General features: G+C 38.9%; 1 protein-coding gene across 3 annotated transcripts in view; it reads right to left on the minus strand.

Moving 5' to 3' along the window:
• rassf7a (Ras association domain family member 7a) overlaps positions 1-17,019 on the minus strand; it is a 33,559-nt gene that overhangs the window by 14,447 nt on the left and 2,093 nt on the right. Inside the window, exon 2 of one of the 3 annotated variants that reach the window (XM_053483358.1) lies at positions 15,185-15,259. The exons of 1 other annotated variant lie outside the window; for it this stretch is intronic. The gene's annotated coding sequence lies outside the window, so the exon portion shown is untranslated. Of the gene's footprint in view, positions 1-4,524; positions 4,661-15,184; positions 15,260-17,019 lie in introns of those variants that run through there. One more of the 3 variants, XM_053483342.1, reaches the window with a different exon arrangement.

The raw sequence follows: 17,019 nt of genomic DNA on the forward strand, positions 1-17,019 counted from the left end.
TTAGGCTTCCTTAGAAGGTCTTACTGCATTTCGACAACAATGTGCAATAATACAATTTAATACCATTTAACACTGAAGAAAACTGTCACTCAAAATCTTTCAAAGTTAAACATAAACATCCCAGTATTAAACAAACACAGTGTGGGAGATCTGTCTGCAGGGAAAATTAAATACTGTCTACCTGTTTACTTTCATTATAAAATAATTACACTTGTCTTATTCAAATTAAGCTTTCTGTCGTCGGTTGCCAAGCGCACACTATTCCTGGAATGTTTTCCTATTTAGTGTGAACACTTTAGTGTTAGAGAGAGAGATAAGGAAAGAGAGACTGCATCAATAGCCCTGGTTCATTAGTTATTTACGCTCTTTTTTTCCATGTCTACTGTTTTGAATAATTTAGAAATGTTTGCTGCTCTTGTGTATAATGTTGCTGGCTGCTCCAAATTTATGGAAATTATCCCTGTCAAGCCTTGTGGCGAAACAGAGACCGCTTACTGGAAAGATGAGCGGTCTGGAGCTTGCAGCATATTCTCTCAAATAACTGAGAAAGTAAAAGGTTTACTTTATAGTGATTTTTTTTAACTGGCCATAAGGATGAAAGTATCACGTCTGTAAAACTGTTTTACGATAGAGGGATAGAGATATGTAACTTTTCTATTAAATCCTGAAGCTAAAGATTATTCTAAAATAGACGAGCTACTGCTTACTTACTCACTAGTACTCGATGTGCTCCCTGTGTTATTACGTAGCTATAAAAACCTTCCCTCCCAAGCCTTGTCTCTGGAGTACATAAGGAACACATATGGAGCGTAAAGTTCCAGGTGGCACACCCTATCACATGATCACACACGCGCTTTAGATCCCCCCCCAAAAAAACATGCATTCATTCATGCACAAACAAAATTCCAAAAGGAAAGTGCACAGCAAAACACCACATTCCAGGAGTAGGAGCTTAAAGACACGCAGGCATGCATTCCAGACATCCCACAGCCTGTCCTATTCCACGAAGTCCCTCTGGAACATGCACGAGAGCTGAAAACCTAAACTACACCCAGTTTTTACCTCACTCTCTTTACATGCCTGATCATGACTTCCTCATGTACAGAATTTATAGGAGTGCAGATGAATGCTTTTTGCACCTATACATTAAAGCAAAGCCACACATCATTTTACCTGCCATCAACGTAGTAATTTGGCCGTTGGATCTGGTCGTTCAAGTTGCTGCAAGTTGCACGGGAAAACAGAGTGACAGACACGAACATCAGTCAAGTGCACTAAGCTAAAGCTGCTAAGTGCTTGGGGGCTTCACAAAAGAGAGAGAATACTTGCAGGGGAAATGGGTAAAGTGCCAGTCTCAGCACACTCATTACAAGAGATTCAATAAAGGATTAGTCAGAGGTCTCTGAGGCAGGGCTGGTGCTGGCGTCTGGATTTACAGCCCTGTGCCGTATATTCATGATGCGCCTAATGGAATAAGGTCATATATTTACTTTGGGTCCCAGGCCTGTCCTGTATATAAGAGAGTGAAGTTTACAGCGGGTGGAGATTGATTTCTCACAGCTAAGACATCTCTGCACAAGGGAAGGGCAGATAAAAATGATCTACGACAGTGCCAATGAGATGAGTCTGACCAGGTGGGAATGAGAAATAGTGCTTTTCTACTTGACGGTGGGGTACGGCACAGAATCGTAACTACTCAAATTTTAGAAGTGTCTGTGCCATGGGTGAGTACCCGTCTCTGTTTTATGTAGGATGACATCACTGGAAGTCAGGGGGTGGTCATATCATTCCATTCCATTTCATTTCATGTGATGATAAGGGGAAGAGTAAACACCAAACAATTAGCAGCTGATTGATCCTGAGTCTAAGAGAGCAAAACTGGCTATGATCTCAGCAACACTACCCAATTATGTGGCAGAGGGTGGATAGCGCTTTCCTCCAGGGCAGCATGGTAGGTACAGACTTTACACTTTCCAGATGGTAGCTATTGTATGACAGGAGAGAGCAATTCTTTGCATATCAGCAGAAAATTAATTTTTTGTAGTTATACCCCAAACTGCACAAAAGTATAGTGGTTTTAAAAACAAAACAAAAGCAATGAAACTGCAAACTGTGATTTTTATGCTGTAATTTATCAAAAACGATGTTCACGCTGGCTCTTTTTTTTACGCCCCCCCCCCCCCCCACACACACACACACACAAAAAAAGGATGAAGCCATGAACCCAAATTTTACAGGTATAACCGTCATTAAGTGATCTAACACACAGTGTACAAAAACCTTTTTAACTGGACTGTGACTGATTGAGGCCTGAGGTGAGCCAGCATCGAAATGTATCTGATATTGCTTATCTAAGAAAAAACAAGCATAGCCTGTCTCTTCCTCTGTGGATGCAATCTGTCTTCACACAGGAGATCTAACGGGTGATAATCGCAAGCCTTTTAAGAACACCAATTTGTCAGCGGGTTTCCCTGAGTGTGTCTGTTGGAATGCTTAGACAGACGGAGAGACAAACATACAGGTCTTAAAGACACAAATGAAAAGAGTCATTATATATTAGTCTTAGGAATTTCAAAAACAGTGAAGAAAAATTGGCACTGGTACAGACTTTCTGTGCATGTGTGTGTGAGAGAGAGAGAGAGAGAGAGCCCAGTGCAGTCACCTCTCTGCTCTTCCTCAGTTTCAGTGCCGGACGGAGACATGCCGTCCACATTGATCAATCATCCCGTCTTTTACTCTCCATGCCCACAACCAGGCTTATATCCAAGGGCATGCTCTGTCCTGGCAGAAATCAATGAATACTCTCACACTCTATGACAGTTAGGGTGAAAAAAGGCCTCTCCATGTGCTGTGTGCTCTTCAGAATTATAAACAATAATAAACAATAAGGGGACATTTTGCCCGCCTCACACTGCTGTACGTCTTCAATGACCAGTGGAGTGGCAGAGGCGGCTCCAGCTTCCCAGGGCCAGGTTGGCAAACTTCCAGCTTTTTTTCTTTTTTTTAACAGTACAACAATTTTTTTGTCCACTAAAAGGAGTCTAATGCTTAAAGTTTTTTTTTTTTTACTTTCATGCATATCTCTTTTCACACGTTGCCAGATCTGTCAATGGAGCGCGAATGCTCCCGACAAGTCAGGAGAACACAAAGAAACGAAGAATGAAATTGAGAGTAGGTGAGAAGGTGAGACAGGAACTGGGAAAAAAACAATAGAAAGAAACCTCATATTTTCATGAAACTTGAAAATCTCAAGAGGTCTGCCTTGTTGTGGTTTGAAGACGCCTTCAGCTGTATGAATTAGCCTTATGTAACCTTATGCAAAACATAAACAGTGCTTAAATAATAAAATATTCTACAATTTTTTTTTCCAGCAAAGATGATGTCGCCCCAATGTGGAAAGTCCCCTAAATTTTAAGTTCATGACACAAACACCCCTAACCTTAACTTTAACTATTCCAAAAAAGATTTTTTTTTCTGTATTCCTTCAAATTTGAAAATCTTTCTGATTAATGCCTTTAGGCTAGTGTTGTGAGTGAATTGAAAATGCTGCTCTTTAGTTCTTTAGCCAGGCTTGGTGAGTAAAGCCTTACTTAACATTCTCTCTCTGTCAGAGAATCAGGGTTGTCTATATTTCTCCTTCAGCTCTCACAGAACTGTTGCTTCATTACCAAATGGATCTGCTTGGAGACATGCTGCTCTCCATTATAAATAGTGAACAGGGCAGACATCCTGGGCATCACGCTTATTTCTCAGTTCACTCAGTTCCACTACTGAAAAGACTCAAATGGGACATCACTACCAAGCTGCTCATGATAAAACCTTGGAGTATCAAAGGCTTGTCTATCACAAGTCTGCAGGAGCAGATCAGTCGGGTATCCAAAACGCTTGAGGTTTATTTACTCTGAAGGTTTCTAAAGCTTGCGATTCATTAACGATAACACGTCAAAATAGGCATCTGGTTGTCTACATGACAAGCTGCACTTGTACAGGAAAATTAGATCACACACACAGTAACTTTAAGAGAAACAGAAGGAGCACATAAATGAAAAATAAAGAAATTACACTGACCCTGTATTCCTCATGATTACATAACAACACTAAAACCCAGTGAATGTGTGAATAAACTTTCCTAACCCTGTCCTAGTCCTAATCCTAGTTGGCAGGCACACATCTCAGTCCGAGAAGAGATTAGAAGTGGACTGAAAATAAACAAAGCTCAGGGAGGACCCGTCTGGCATCCGTTATCCGTCACATCACCTTGATAAGGCAAAAGTTGCAGGCAAGGAACGTGAGGATTACAATTATCTTTTATTCTTTCTTTCTCGCACAATTCTGTGCTTTGTTAGAATCTCTCTCAGAGTTTCTTCATCTCACAGGCAGGTGTGTAAAAACAAAGGGCAACTTTCACCGCGCACTGCTCCCAGTCCCAACACATGACACTACCAACAGGTTGATAGCTACACAGTCTGGCCCGACAAACTAGAACCAACACACACTCACTCACAAGCCTAAGATCTCTCTTACCTTGTAGAAGCAAATAGATTATTTGCTCAGAGCAACGCAGGCAGGATGGAGAGAAGCCGATAAAAATCCAGAGAATGTGTGTGCCAGTTACGATCAGACTGATTTACAGAAGAGACGCTGCTGGTGCTGAGTTGCTCGGGAGCCCCCTTATGTGTCCTCGCAACGCCTCGCTCGGAGTGCACTTCCCACTCACGTCTGAAGCTGTTAATCCTTTCTCTCCCTCTCCGTGCCTCAATAAGCTCTGCTGACACTGCAGGTCCCTCCCTCTCTCCAGGTAGGAGGAGTGTCTTTTTTTTTTTTTTTTAACTTGCCTAGTTTCTGCGTCCTTCACACACTTCCTCCATCTCTATCTCTCTCTCATTAACACGTATGCAAAAATGCATATGAATATAGTACCTTTATCTATTGAAAATAAGCTATTCTGATTACAGAGAGAGAGAGAAAGAAAAAAAAAAAAAAAAAAGAGTATTGTCATGACACACAGCTGACTGTGGGAGTTTTTTGTGGAGGCTTTGCTCCGGATGTTTCTGTTTCACATGCTTAAATGACTATGCAAACTTTGTTTCTCTTGCTTTTTCTAATTTTACCTGTTATTCTCTTGTTCTCCCAGATGCATCTTTTTTTTTTTAGCATTGAAATGTAAAATGACAGTGTGATACTGACTTTGTGATACATTAATACTGTTATAAACTTTGTATAATCAATCTTTCTGTAACTCTATTCTATACTTGTACCAAGTGTTTCTTTTGTTTTTGTTTTTGTTTTTTAATTTCCATTACAAAATAGATTCAAGAACTTTACTGGAATTGTCCCAAACCAACAAAATTCGAGTGGTGCATTTCACATAAAACATAAGCAATGAATCATATTAAACGCAGTGAGCGCTGAGGACAATCAGCTGGGATGCAAGCACATTAACAGCAAGGGGCACAATAGTTGGTGTGATGCAACAGATATGGAGAGACACTGTATCGGAGTGTTAGATGGCATGTATGGAAAGAAAGTAAATACATAAAAAGTGTGTGTCCCCCAGTGAGATCAGTGCATCACTCTTGTGAAAATAAGGAGATGTACCGAACAAGCTTAGGAGTGCCACAGCTTTTGGCAAGAAGTCAGTACGGTTTGTTCAAAAGTGCCTGGCTGATGGGCTTAAACAGATGCCATCCAGGGTGTGTAACGTCTTCTATGATTTCGTAAAGATGTTTTAGTAATACCAACTCTGTGCCAACAATACTCAATGCTGATGGTCAGTGGACCATCCGATCCGCACACAAGCCTGACACAACCCTCACATTTTATCCGCTGCACTGCATCAGTGTCTGGGGGTTTGGGCACTGGTTGGGAATCGAACCTACCACTGAGCCACCAATGCTTAATGCTGTTTTTAAAACATGTATACAAAGTCTTTTTTAACCTGCTTCGGTGTAGCTGTTATATACACTTTTTTTATTATAGTTTAATGACATAGCTTCACTGGTTTATGGGCACCTTGTTGGCAAAATATTTTGCTACAGATCCAAATGTGGCAGCAGATGTCTCTCTCTCTCTCTCTCTCTCTCTCTCTCTCTCACTTGTTGGTATCTGTGCTAATGGATCCCCATACATATGCTAATTCCTGCTTTGGCCAAATGACTTTGAGAAAGGAGTGTCCAACAAAACAGATGGAAACCTGACCCTCTAAGTTGTATTAAAACAAGATGCCACAATGAGTTTTAATATTTAAACATCTGCCCCTTTTACATACAAATCACAATCAGCATACACAAGGATAGGACAGTACACAGATGCAAACATCTGGGACACAAATAGACAGTGACACAAGTGAGCACAGGCATACAGGCATGCGCACACACGCACAGACACACTCATTGCCTACTGAGAGAGAAGTGATCATTTGAAAAGGGTCATTAGAAGATGGCTAGACCTGTTTTCCATTAGCACTTCCTTCTCATTCTGTACACTCCAACAAAACACACACACACACACACACACACACAGCAGTTTATTACTGATGCCTTCCCTTCTAGTTCTGCCAAAAGTGAAAATTGTTATACATTCCACTGCTTACATAAGAACAAAAAAAAAAAAAATCACCTCCATTTAGAAGTCTCTTCAGTAAATACTCATGAAATGGGGAAAAAAGGCATTAGGACATGACTTTGTCCTTGCTTAAGTTTTTTTTTTTGCTTGAGTCATATCCTCAGATTTTCCCCCTCCAGGCAAAATAATTAAATATTCGGGTTAGACACGCAACTGACTTCCCATTAAGGGAGCGAGATCTGCATTGCAGAAATAATTTATTCATAAACCAACAAGGTCTGTAAACAAGCACATTCTGTAGAACTGCTAAAAATAGCTTACTGCATTTAAAAAAAGTCCTTAAAAAAATTCGAGGATTAAGAGCAGCCGTTGTTGCTGTAAAATAAAAATATCAGTCAGACTCTGAGTTGATTCCTAAATAAATTTCACGCTTGCCTCAGGGCATTCCTGGGTGTCGTGGTTTTAATCTCTTCTCCCCTACTGACACACGGCAAGACCCTCGAACCCAACGCTGGGACAAGACTACAGCTCCCATTCTATGTGAGGATGAAGACACTGGATTTTTCACAACTTCAAACTAACCGCTCTGTAAAGGTTCAATCTTTATTGGAAAAAGAATAAACCTTAAGAATGTCATAAAATTGCTCATACAGAAACATTTACAGATATTTCCTATATCCAATATTACAACATGAATATACACAACCGCTCAAAAGTTTGAGATCACTTGCAAAGTTCTTTGTTTTTGTTTAGTGATTTATTTTCTACATTCTACAGCAATACTGGGGATTTTAAAACTATGAAACAACACATAATAAATTAGGTAATTATGCAACATCATTATTAGTCAGCTGTTGTTTTAATACATGAAGGTCAGCCTTTCTGGAATAGTTCTTACAAGAAACGGTATTGTGTCAAGTGCTTTTGCGAAACCCATCAAGCACCATGATGAAACCGGCTCTCATGAGGACCTCCACAGGAAAGCATGACCAAAACTTATCTTTGCTGCAGAGAAGAAGTTTATTTAGAGTTTCCAGCCTCAAAAATCACCAATAACAAACAGCACCTCAGATAAGAGCCATTATGAAGACTTTACAGAGCTGTGGCAGATCTCAATAACGACTGTTTAAAGGAGATTGGTGCATAATTTGGATGCCTTCAGAATTGTTTTACAGTGTAGAAAGAAATAAAAATCAGGTACAAGTTAAAAAGGAATCCCAAACTTGTGAGTGGTCGTGTATACCTAAAGAATAATGTGAACATTTACATGCAGTTCACTTTAACTTACTTTGACTGTTTCTGTAAAAAAAAAATGCTTTTTTTTTTTTTTAATGCTTTTTCTGAAAGCATTTCCCCACACACATAATGCAATGAGAACTTACATGATTGGCTCTAAACATCTGTTAGGTCATAAGAAAAGCACTTGTTAGTGAGACTCGTCAGACCACATAACATTTTTCCATTGCTCCAACTCCCTAGCAAACCGAAGCCTATTTTCTGATGAGTCCACGTTGATATGTTAGACTTTTGGGTCCATCAGGGTAAGCACTCAAAGCTTTGCACCCATTATGCATTCTACTCACTGTACAAGCCTCTTGGGGCCGTGTTATGACCTGGGGTTGCTTTAGTTGGGCAGGTCTGGGTTCAGCAACATTAAATAATGAAGTCAACTGACTATCTGAATGGTATGAAGAGTATGAAGTCACGTCAATGAAGTTTTTCCTTCCCTGATGGCACAAGCCAATTTCAGGACTCAAAGTGTGAGAGTGTGGATCTGGAGACATAAGGAATTATTTTCAGACATGAACTTGCCACCACATTGCAGGCTGTAATCAAAGCTAAAGTCTGTTGAATTAAATATTTGTGTGCGTGTTTTTTTTTTTTTTGGACAGGAAAGGTGCTGTACTCATGTAGATTTGTAAGGATGTGCTTGGATCAGCTTAGCACAAAGGTCGATTTTTTACCATGACCACCCTGCTGCAAGTTAGCAGCAAAGCCAATTCAGTGTGAGAGGTGTGTAATGAGACTTAAAAGCAATACCATTTGATAACTCAAAGCGCTTATGTCCCCTTTGTGCACAATAATGTTAGAGTGAACAGAAACATCATCTTTGTAGCAGACAATATTGTTTGCAGAACAAGACCATCCACGTCCATAATAGAAATGAAAATGATATTTGTGCTGCGGCGGTTGAAGCAGGTGTCATTAAGAGAAGCTTTTAAAAAATTCCTACGTGTTTAAACTTGACCGCAAATTTCACTCTGTAAAGAAAATGTCTCTGGGCGTCAAACTGGCAGGATTTTTATTGACTGCACAGATGTGCATTAAGAAATCCACACCAGACCTACATTACTGTGGAGGCATTACTCCTGTTAAAAAAAAAAAAAAGAGAAAGGAAAAAAAAAAAGTTAATTGTGCTTAATAGGATTGACATTCTGAGTAGCACGGGAGATAAATAGGTAAATAAATACATCAAAAAATCTTAGGCATGAGCACGAGAGCAGGTTAGGCTTTATAGCATTTGTACTCTTACCGACTTTGTTTTTACAGCAGTGTGAGGGGAAAAAGAAGAAAACAAGGTAGCGACGTGTGATTGCTGTTTGTGCTCAGAGCAGATAATTTTAGCTTCACTCTGTCATTATGGTCAGGTCTCAATAACGACTGTTCAAAGGAGATAGCACTGCTGTGTACCGTTAAATTACACTGTGCTTTCTTTCAGAACGGCAAGCACTCTTCATTTTGCTTTCAAAACAAGACATGATCATAATATAAACCCTAGCTAAGCCTTAACAATGAAAAGTTTAAAATTTCCTCTTTTGGCACAAAAGGAGGAGCCCTTTTTCTCAAGCGCAACAGCAGACCACTGCATTTCACTTTAGGAATGTTATGTGGCTTTTCTTTACAAGCCTGAGAGTTAGCCAGAAAGAACACAAAATAACTAAAAAAAAAAAAAAAAGATGGTAAATATTTCAGAAGGGGTTTTCTGGCAATTTATAGCACGAATAGGAGCCTGACGTTTTTAAATCTTGAGTTTCGGGTACTAAAGCGTTGGTAAAAATGCAAGCAAATTCAGTTAAAGTCACCGCGCATGAGGACAGCTGGAATGTTTCAGTGGCCGGTCACGCTCAGAGCCTTCATTCTCTTCTCAGCCGGTGCAGTGGCCAGGGTCAAACCGAGGGCACGAGAAGATGAAGAGAAGAGCAAGACAGGACAGCAAACACAAAACATTCACAGCTTTCTACTAGTCATCCTGACATTTGCATGAGCACTTTATAGAAAAACGAGACTAATATAAAAAAAAAGACGAAGGATCGCTACAGCACGAATGTGGCAAATCAGTTCTCTCTCTCTCTGGCTGCTAACAGAGAAAAATAACTAAACGGATCCAGTGAAGCACATGATATAAATGTAGCAGCAACTCTGGTCCAGATTAGCTGAGTCAGAGGGAGGAGATCGTTTTCCCACAGCGTTATTTATCTCTTGACCAAATTCTGTTTCAAGATAAAGAGACACTCATACTGGTCGTGAGGTGAGTCAGAGAGACTTGACGGTAGATCCTGTGTGTCAGTCCTTGCGATAAATGAGCTTTTTAACTGACAGGAAGTGTGTTATAGAATAGTGGCCTGTCAGGTGCATAGAGTTCAGGGGTCACAAGGAACAAAAAGCAATGTAAACCCACCTTCAAAGGATAAGCCTCTTCCATCCCTCCTCTCTCTCTCTCTCACACACACACACACACCACACACACACACACTTACTTACTTTTTTCCTTCATTCAAGCAAAAACAGACACACCAGGGAGAACAATAACGCTTTCAGAGCCTTCCCGTTCATCCTAACCTCCATCAAAGCTCTGTGTTGACAGACACACAGTGCTGACTAAAGCACAAGCTTATCTCAACCATGACCAACTTCACTTTCCTTTATTTAGCTGGAAATCAGGTTTCATTTAGATATACTGTATAAAATAAACTAAATATAATGCATGCATTACTAAAAAAAAAATTAAGATTTCATACAGAGTGTACTTAAATCACAATAGTTGAATACACAGTAAGAGATCTTGGATTGGGATGGAGGTCAGGGTTGAAAGGGGGGAAAATTAATAATGAAAGAATGTTGGTCTAAGTGATGGCTAGTGGGTGGATTTGGCGGATTTGTGATAGAGACATTGCTTTGGAGCCGTGAGACCTCGGGCACGCTGCAGACAGGATATTCACAACTGATCAGCCTGCCAAAGATGACATTGCATCAGCTAAAGTCTTGTTTAGGATTAATCAGCACTAGGTTTTAATAACAGCTAGCTCACACTCAAAAACTGTATTATACAAATAATGATATTCTGTCTTTGTTAGCTTTGAGAACTATTCCTAAACATTAAAAAAAAAGCACCATGTCTGGAACATTTTCTGCATGTTTATTTTACCGGATAAAAGCTTAGCATTACTGAAACAAAAGCAGAGCAATCATACAGTGGTGTGAAAAACTATTTGCCCGCTTCCTGATTTCTTATTCTTTTGCATGTTTGTCACACAAAATGTTTCTGATCATCAAACACATTTAACTATTAGTCAAAAATAACATAATTAAACACAAAATGCAGTTGTTAAATGATGGTTTTTATTATTTAGGGAGAAAAAAAAAATCCAAACCTACCCTGTGTGAAAAAGTAATTTCCCCCTGAACCTAATAACTGGTTGGGCCACCCTTAGCAGCAATAACTGCAATCAAGCGTTTGCGATAACTTGCAACGAGTCTTTTACAGCGTTCTGGAGGAATTTTGGCCCACTCATCTTTGCAGAATTGTTGTAATTCAGCTTTATTTAAGGGTTTTCTAGCATGAACCGCCATGCAACAACATCTCAATAGGATTCAGGTCAGGACTTTGACTAGGCCACTCCAAAGTCTTCATTTTGTTTTTCTTCAGCCATTCAGCCATTTGGTGGATTTGCTGGTGTGTTTTGGGTCATTGTCCTGCTGCAGCACCCAAGATCGCTTCAGCTTGAGTTGACGAACAGATGGCCGGACATTCTCCTTCAGGATTTTTTAGTAGACAGTAGAATTCATGGTTCCATCTATCACAGCAAGCCTTCCAGGTCCTGAAGCAGCAAAACAACCCCAGACCATCACACTACCACCACCATATTTTACTGTTGGTATGATGTTCTTTTTCTGAAATGCTGTGTTACTTTTACGTCAGATGTAACGGGACACGCACCTTCCAAAAAGTTCAACTTTTGTCCCGTCGGTCCACAAGGTATTTTCTCAAAAGTCTTGGTAATCATTGAGATGTTTTTTTAGCAAAATTGAGACGAGCCTTAATGTTCTTTTTGCTTAAGAGTGGTTTGCGCCTTGGAAATCTGCCATGCACTCTTTCTTATGGTGGAGTCGTGAACACTGACCTTAATTGAGGCAAGTGAGGCCTGCAGTTCTTTAGATGTTGTCCTGGGGTCTTTTGTGGCCTCTCGGATGAGTTGTCTCTGCGCTCTTGGGGTAATTTTGGTCGGCCGGCCACTCCTGGAAAGGTTCACCACTGTTCCATGTTTTTGCCATTAGTGGATAATGGCGCTTACTGTGGTTCGCTGGAGTCCCAAAGCTTTAGAAATGGCTTTATAACCTTTACCAAACTGATAGATCTCAATTACTTTTGTTCTCATTTGTTCCTGAATTTCTTTGGATCTTGGCATGATGTCTAGCTTTTGAGGTGCTTTTGGTCTACTTCTCTGTGTCAGGTAGCTCCTATTTAAGTGATTTCTTGATTGAAACAGGTGTGGCAGTAATCAGGGGTTAACTACAGAAATTTAACTCAGGTGTGATAAACCACAGTTAAGTTATTTTTTTAACAAGGGGGGCAATTACTTTTTCACACAGGGCCATGTAGGTTTAGATTTTTTTTTATTTTTTATTTTTTTCCCTAAATAATAAAAACCATCATTTAAAAACTGCCTTTTGTGTTCAATTATGTTATCTTTGACTAATAGTTAAATGTGTTTGATGATCAGAAACATTTTGTGTGACAAAAATGCAAAAGAATAAGAAATCAGGAAGGGGGCAAATAGTTTTTTACACCACTGTATGTAGCTATGCCACAATCTGTTGTTGGTCAAGAACATTAACAAGAACCTGTATGGTATTTCTGTACAAACCCCACCGCCGGTCTCACAGTTTAATAACCACTGGAATAAAAACAGCTTAGCAAAGCACCCATGGCACAATGTTGGTTTGCAAGTGAGAGTGATTGTTCCGGGTGACCAGCTAAACCGGCAGCGGATCAGCAATAACCAGCAGCATAAGATTCATGCTTGTCTAAGCTGTTTAAATCAGCAAAGGAAGCACAAAACCTACCAGACCTGTGGGAAAGCATGGGTTCTTTTTCTAAGCTGTCATAAAAAAAAAGCACATCCATCGATTAAGAGTCAGTAATGAGGCAAATAAGAAAGATGGGAGTTTAAATAGTAGCAAGCAAACTAAGCTCAGGACTTTTTAGTGTAATGTAACTAAGAAAGTCTCTGAGATATAAAACAGTTTGCAGGTAGGAATCAAAGTCTCCAAATCACACTCTAGGACTGGTCCAAAAAGATCACACATGATCTTCGACTTTGAACTCTGCACCATACAGTACATGGTTTGCATAACTAGAAATCCAAAATGATGCTTTCTGCTCCATCTCTGTGCCACAGACACCAAAATCCCAGCACTATGTTTTGCATTTACAGAAAAGAAATAGCTGTCTATGCTAGTGTGAACGCAGGGTAGATTACGTTTTAATCATTTTTGCAAAACAAATTGGGATTTTGTTTTTTCAAACAGTTTTTTAAACTGAAGCCTTTTGTTATGTTGTAAACCCCAGTGTACTACGTATGTGAAAACTATTAATGCTTGGCCCTAAAATACTGCACTAAATTCATCGTACCATAAAACTAAACAGCTTAACACTTTCCCATATTCTTTCAAACCTTCTGGCTGTGAGCATAAAGTTGAAGTTGCACAATAAATCATCTTTTTTTTTTTTTTAAACTTGTTAAAAACTTACTGGAAAATTTGTCTTTTTTGCATACATAAAGCAAAAACTGGTGCATGGTACATTTTATTTTAATTTCATTTAATTTAATTTAATTTAATGCCTCAACAATGTGAAAGTAGTACATTTGAACCAAGTAAAGCTTCTTTTACCTGTCAGGACTGTCAAGCACAATGCTGATTGTTTTTGTTACTATGGTGACAAAGACAAGAACTTTCCATTACATTCCCCTATCCATGACAGGACGCTTCAAAGAGCTTGGTAAGAAATAATCAACAGCTTTTTTTTAAATACTCAAGCCTCCAGCCACTATAGGACACAAATCTAAAGACAGAATGTTATTCTTGCATTTAACACTGAAGAACGACTTACCTCCGTAAGACGCAAAAATGCTCGCGTGATGAGACAAATCAGCTCAGAAATTATTTGAATTTTTACCTACAGTAAAAGAGTTGTGAGTGCACAAACTATTGGCGAGACATAAAAATAAGTGGTTGGGATGTGCTGAAGCAGTGCAGTCATGCTCTGTTTCCCAGGAGACCAATGCACTTTCAAAGACATCGGCCAATGACAAACACTGGCAATTGTTGAGACAAAAAGTCACATGATGCCAGGGCTGCTGTTCAAGCTGCACAAAAAAAGCAGGGGGGTGGATGGGGGGGCTGGGGGATAAGGAATGCAGGCCTGAGATAGATACAAAAGAAACTTGAGTGAGGCAGCACAACATGCCAGGCCCCTAACTTTATTGTCTTTTTTTCTCACTGTTTACGGGCCTTCCCAACATGTGGGGGTCTCAGTTTTGCCTCAATCCCATAGGCCGGTTTTCGCTTTCATGTTTAAAGGAATACCATATATAATAAATAAATAAATAAATGAATTAAAAAAAAAATGGAAATAGAAATGTGAGATCTTTAAGTTGAAGGGGTTGACAATTAATGAGCTTGAGCTGAAAAAAAATGTATAGTGCAGGATGAATGCAAAAAAAAAAAAAACAGGGACAGAAACATTTGCCTCAGAAACAGAAATATAGCAAAACACAATCCAAATTTGTATGATGTTTCCCCACTATGTAAAAATTAGTATTGATATTTATGTATAAGCAGTTAAAGATTAGGTTATATAGCTCTTTTGTAACATTATACTGTACACCACAATATAGAAATGTGACCTCTGCAGAAGAGAAGCCAGAGATCCTCTGTGGTTATAAAGTATTTTCGGTATGTTCTTACACTGGATGTTGGTTTCATGCTAATTTCACATGTTTTAATCTAACCAGAGTTCAGTAGTAGTTATATTAAAGTGATTTGTGTCTGTGCAAGAACATTCAAGGAAATGGACAAAAAGAGAAAGCTGGTTAGATGTTAAACAGGAAAAATATGACAGAAACTCTACCCTTGTCCTACAAATCATAAGCCAATGCTTTGTGAGGAGGCTCTCATTATTCTCAGCTAACTAACTATAAGCAAAAAAATTCCTGACTCATGCTTTTTTAGCAAAGTAACCTACATTATTTCTAGACAGTCAGGTTCGACACCTAAAAAAAACAAAACAATGCGAAAGAAAAAGCCTACTTTGGTTAAGGAAATGCTGCTTACTCACCGGTTTTTCAAGAAGTAACATTTTAGGGCGAATACACAACCTGCCTTTTTTATAACTCCTTCAGTAATGTACAATCTGTGTAAAAAAAAAAAAAAATCAGTTCCTCTACAGTTTTATTTCTGTTAGCGTGCAGTATAACTCTTGAGCCATGTTCCTCAATATTCTTACTCCCGTGAACATGATAGATACAGTGAAAAATTCTGGAACAAATGTATAACTAGGGACAAAACAGCTCTGTGGGAACTGGTTGTAGATTTCAGCAAGGACATGTACCGACATCCAAAGTCAAAAGAAGTGCTAAAGGATTGAAGAAAGGGGTCACCCAAATGGACCGATGCCAAATTCACAGAGTACAGTGTGTGTGTTTGTGCGTGCGCGCATGTGTGTGTGCAAGGGGATGTCCGTGAATAAGTACGTGCTATCTCCAGCTGGTACACAAGCCTTTTTGTTCTCATTCCACATGGCCTCTGGACAAATTACTTCATGCGAAAAACTTTAGTGAACATGAGGGAGAAAAGCATGTTTTGATTTAAGCCTTTACCCTATATTAACTACTCTAATTAAATATAATCAGGTTGATCAATATATTAAAAGAGCTACTTATTTCAACATAAAATTCCTACCAAAAGGCTTTTTGAGTAATGTGGTAAGATGACATACAAAAATATACTGAACATACTTAATTATCAAGTCTGATTAGTCAGAAAATGTTGACTGATTTTCTTTTTTTAAAAAAAGTTAGTTCTGACCACAGATGCCATTTAAACAAGAAAACACATCTGATAACGCTATTTTATATTAAATAGGACTTTCTCTCCTCAATAATTGCTTCTAAGTCATCCTGAATCACCTTTGTGTTGTTTTATTTATGCCTAAGCTGAGCTACCAAGCTAATTAGCTCCTTAAATTCATCCTAATCAAGGGCCCTACTTATGTGTTTAGAACTCGTGATTGTATACCCTAGTGTACAAGCTTTCCATTTAACCCTCTTTGGGATTTATTCCTGGAACCCAGAAGTTAACAGATCTGATATTCCAATGTGGAATAAGTAAAAATATAAAAATTAATAAGACAGATTTACAGGTCAGTCTACCACCTGTATAAACTATACTTTTCACCTCCAAGAATTTAAAACTACTTTAACCTGTGTTAATTAACCTACAGTAACTGTTATTTCTGCAGGCACAGAAGGATATGTGTTGGTAAGCTAAATAATTAGTTAAATAAACAAACAATTATCTGCCTGATAATAAATGGTCAAACTCATCGTGACCGCCTCACAGCCATGCTGATAACTAGCACAACAGCAATCCCTCTTGTGTGATACTGCTCAATTAATTTCCAGCTCTGACAGTAGTGTTGGCTATAATACATATCACAGGTTTATACATCAATGCAGTAGTTCAAATACTTTATAATTACTATTGTAACACTATTGCACAACAAAACATTACTATTGTTAACTGTATGTAGGACAAATTAAAAACATTTAATTATGTTCCTCTTAAACTCAGTAATGTTAATGGCTTAAAACCTGATCCACATACAAAGCATGAAGCTCCCAAGACTCAAAAATAAAGTCCAGCATTTATAATCATACCACATAAAAAACACTGCACCTCACAACACCACATAATGAGCTTTATCAGCTTTAGGTCGCATGATCATATCCATGCACATACACACTGTAAAGAAGATTCCGTGATTACCAGAGGCATCCCTTTGTTCATGGTCAGACCTACAGGACTGACAGACTGCAGTAATAAGCGCCTGTTCCCAGTGCAAATGCATGAGACAAAGATTATAGAAACATAAGAAGAAGTTGTAAAGAGATT

Source organism: Clarias gariepinus, chromosome 2, assembly GCF_024256425.1.
Source record: "Clarias gariepinus isolate MV-2021 ecotype Netherlands chromosome 2, CGAR_prim_01v2, whole genome shotgun sequence".
Classification (NCBI taxonomy): domain Eukaryota; kingdom Metazoa; phylum Chordata; class Actinopteri; order Siluriformes; family Clariidae; genus Clarias; species Clarias gariepinus.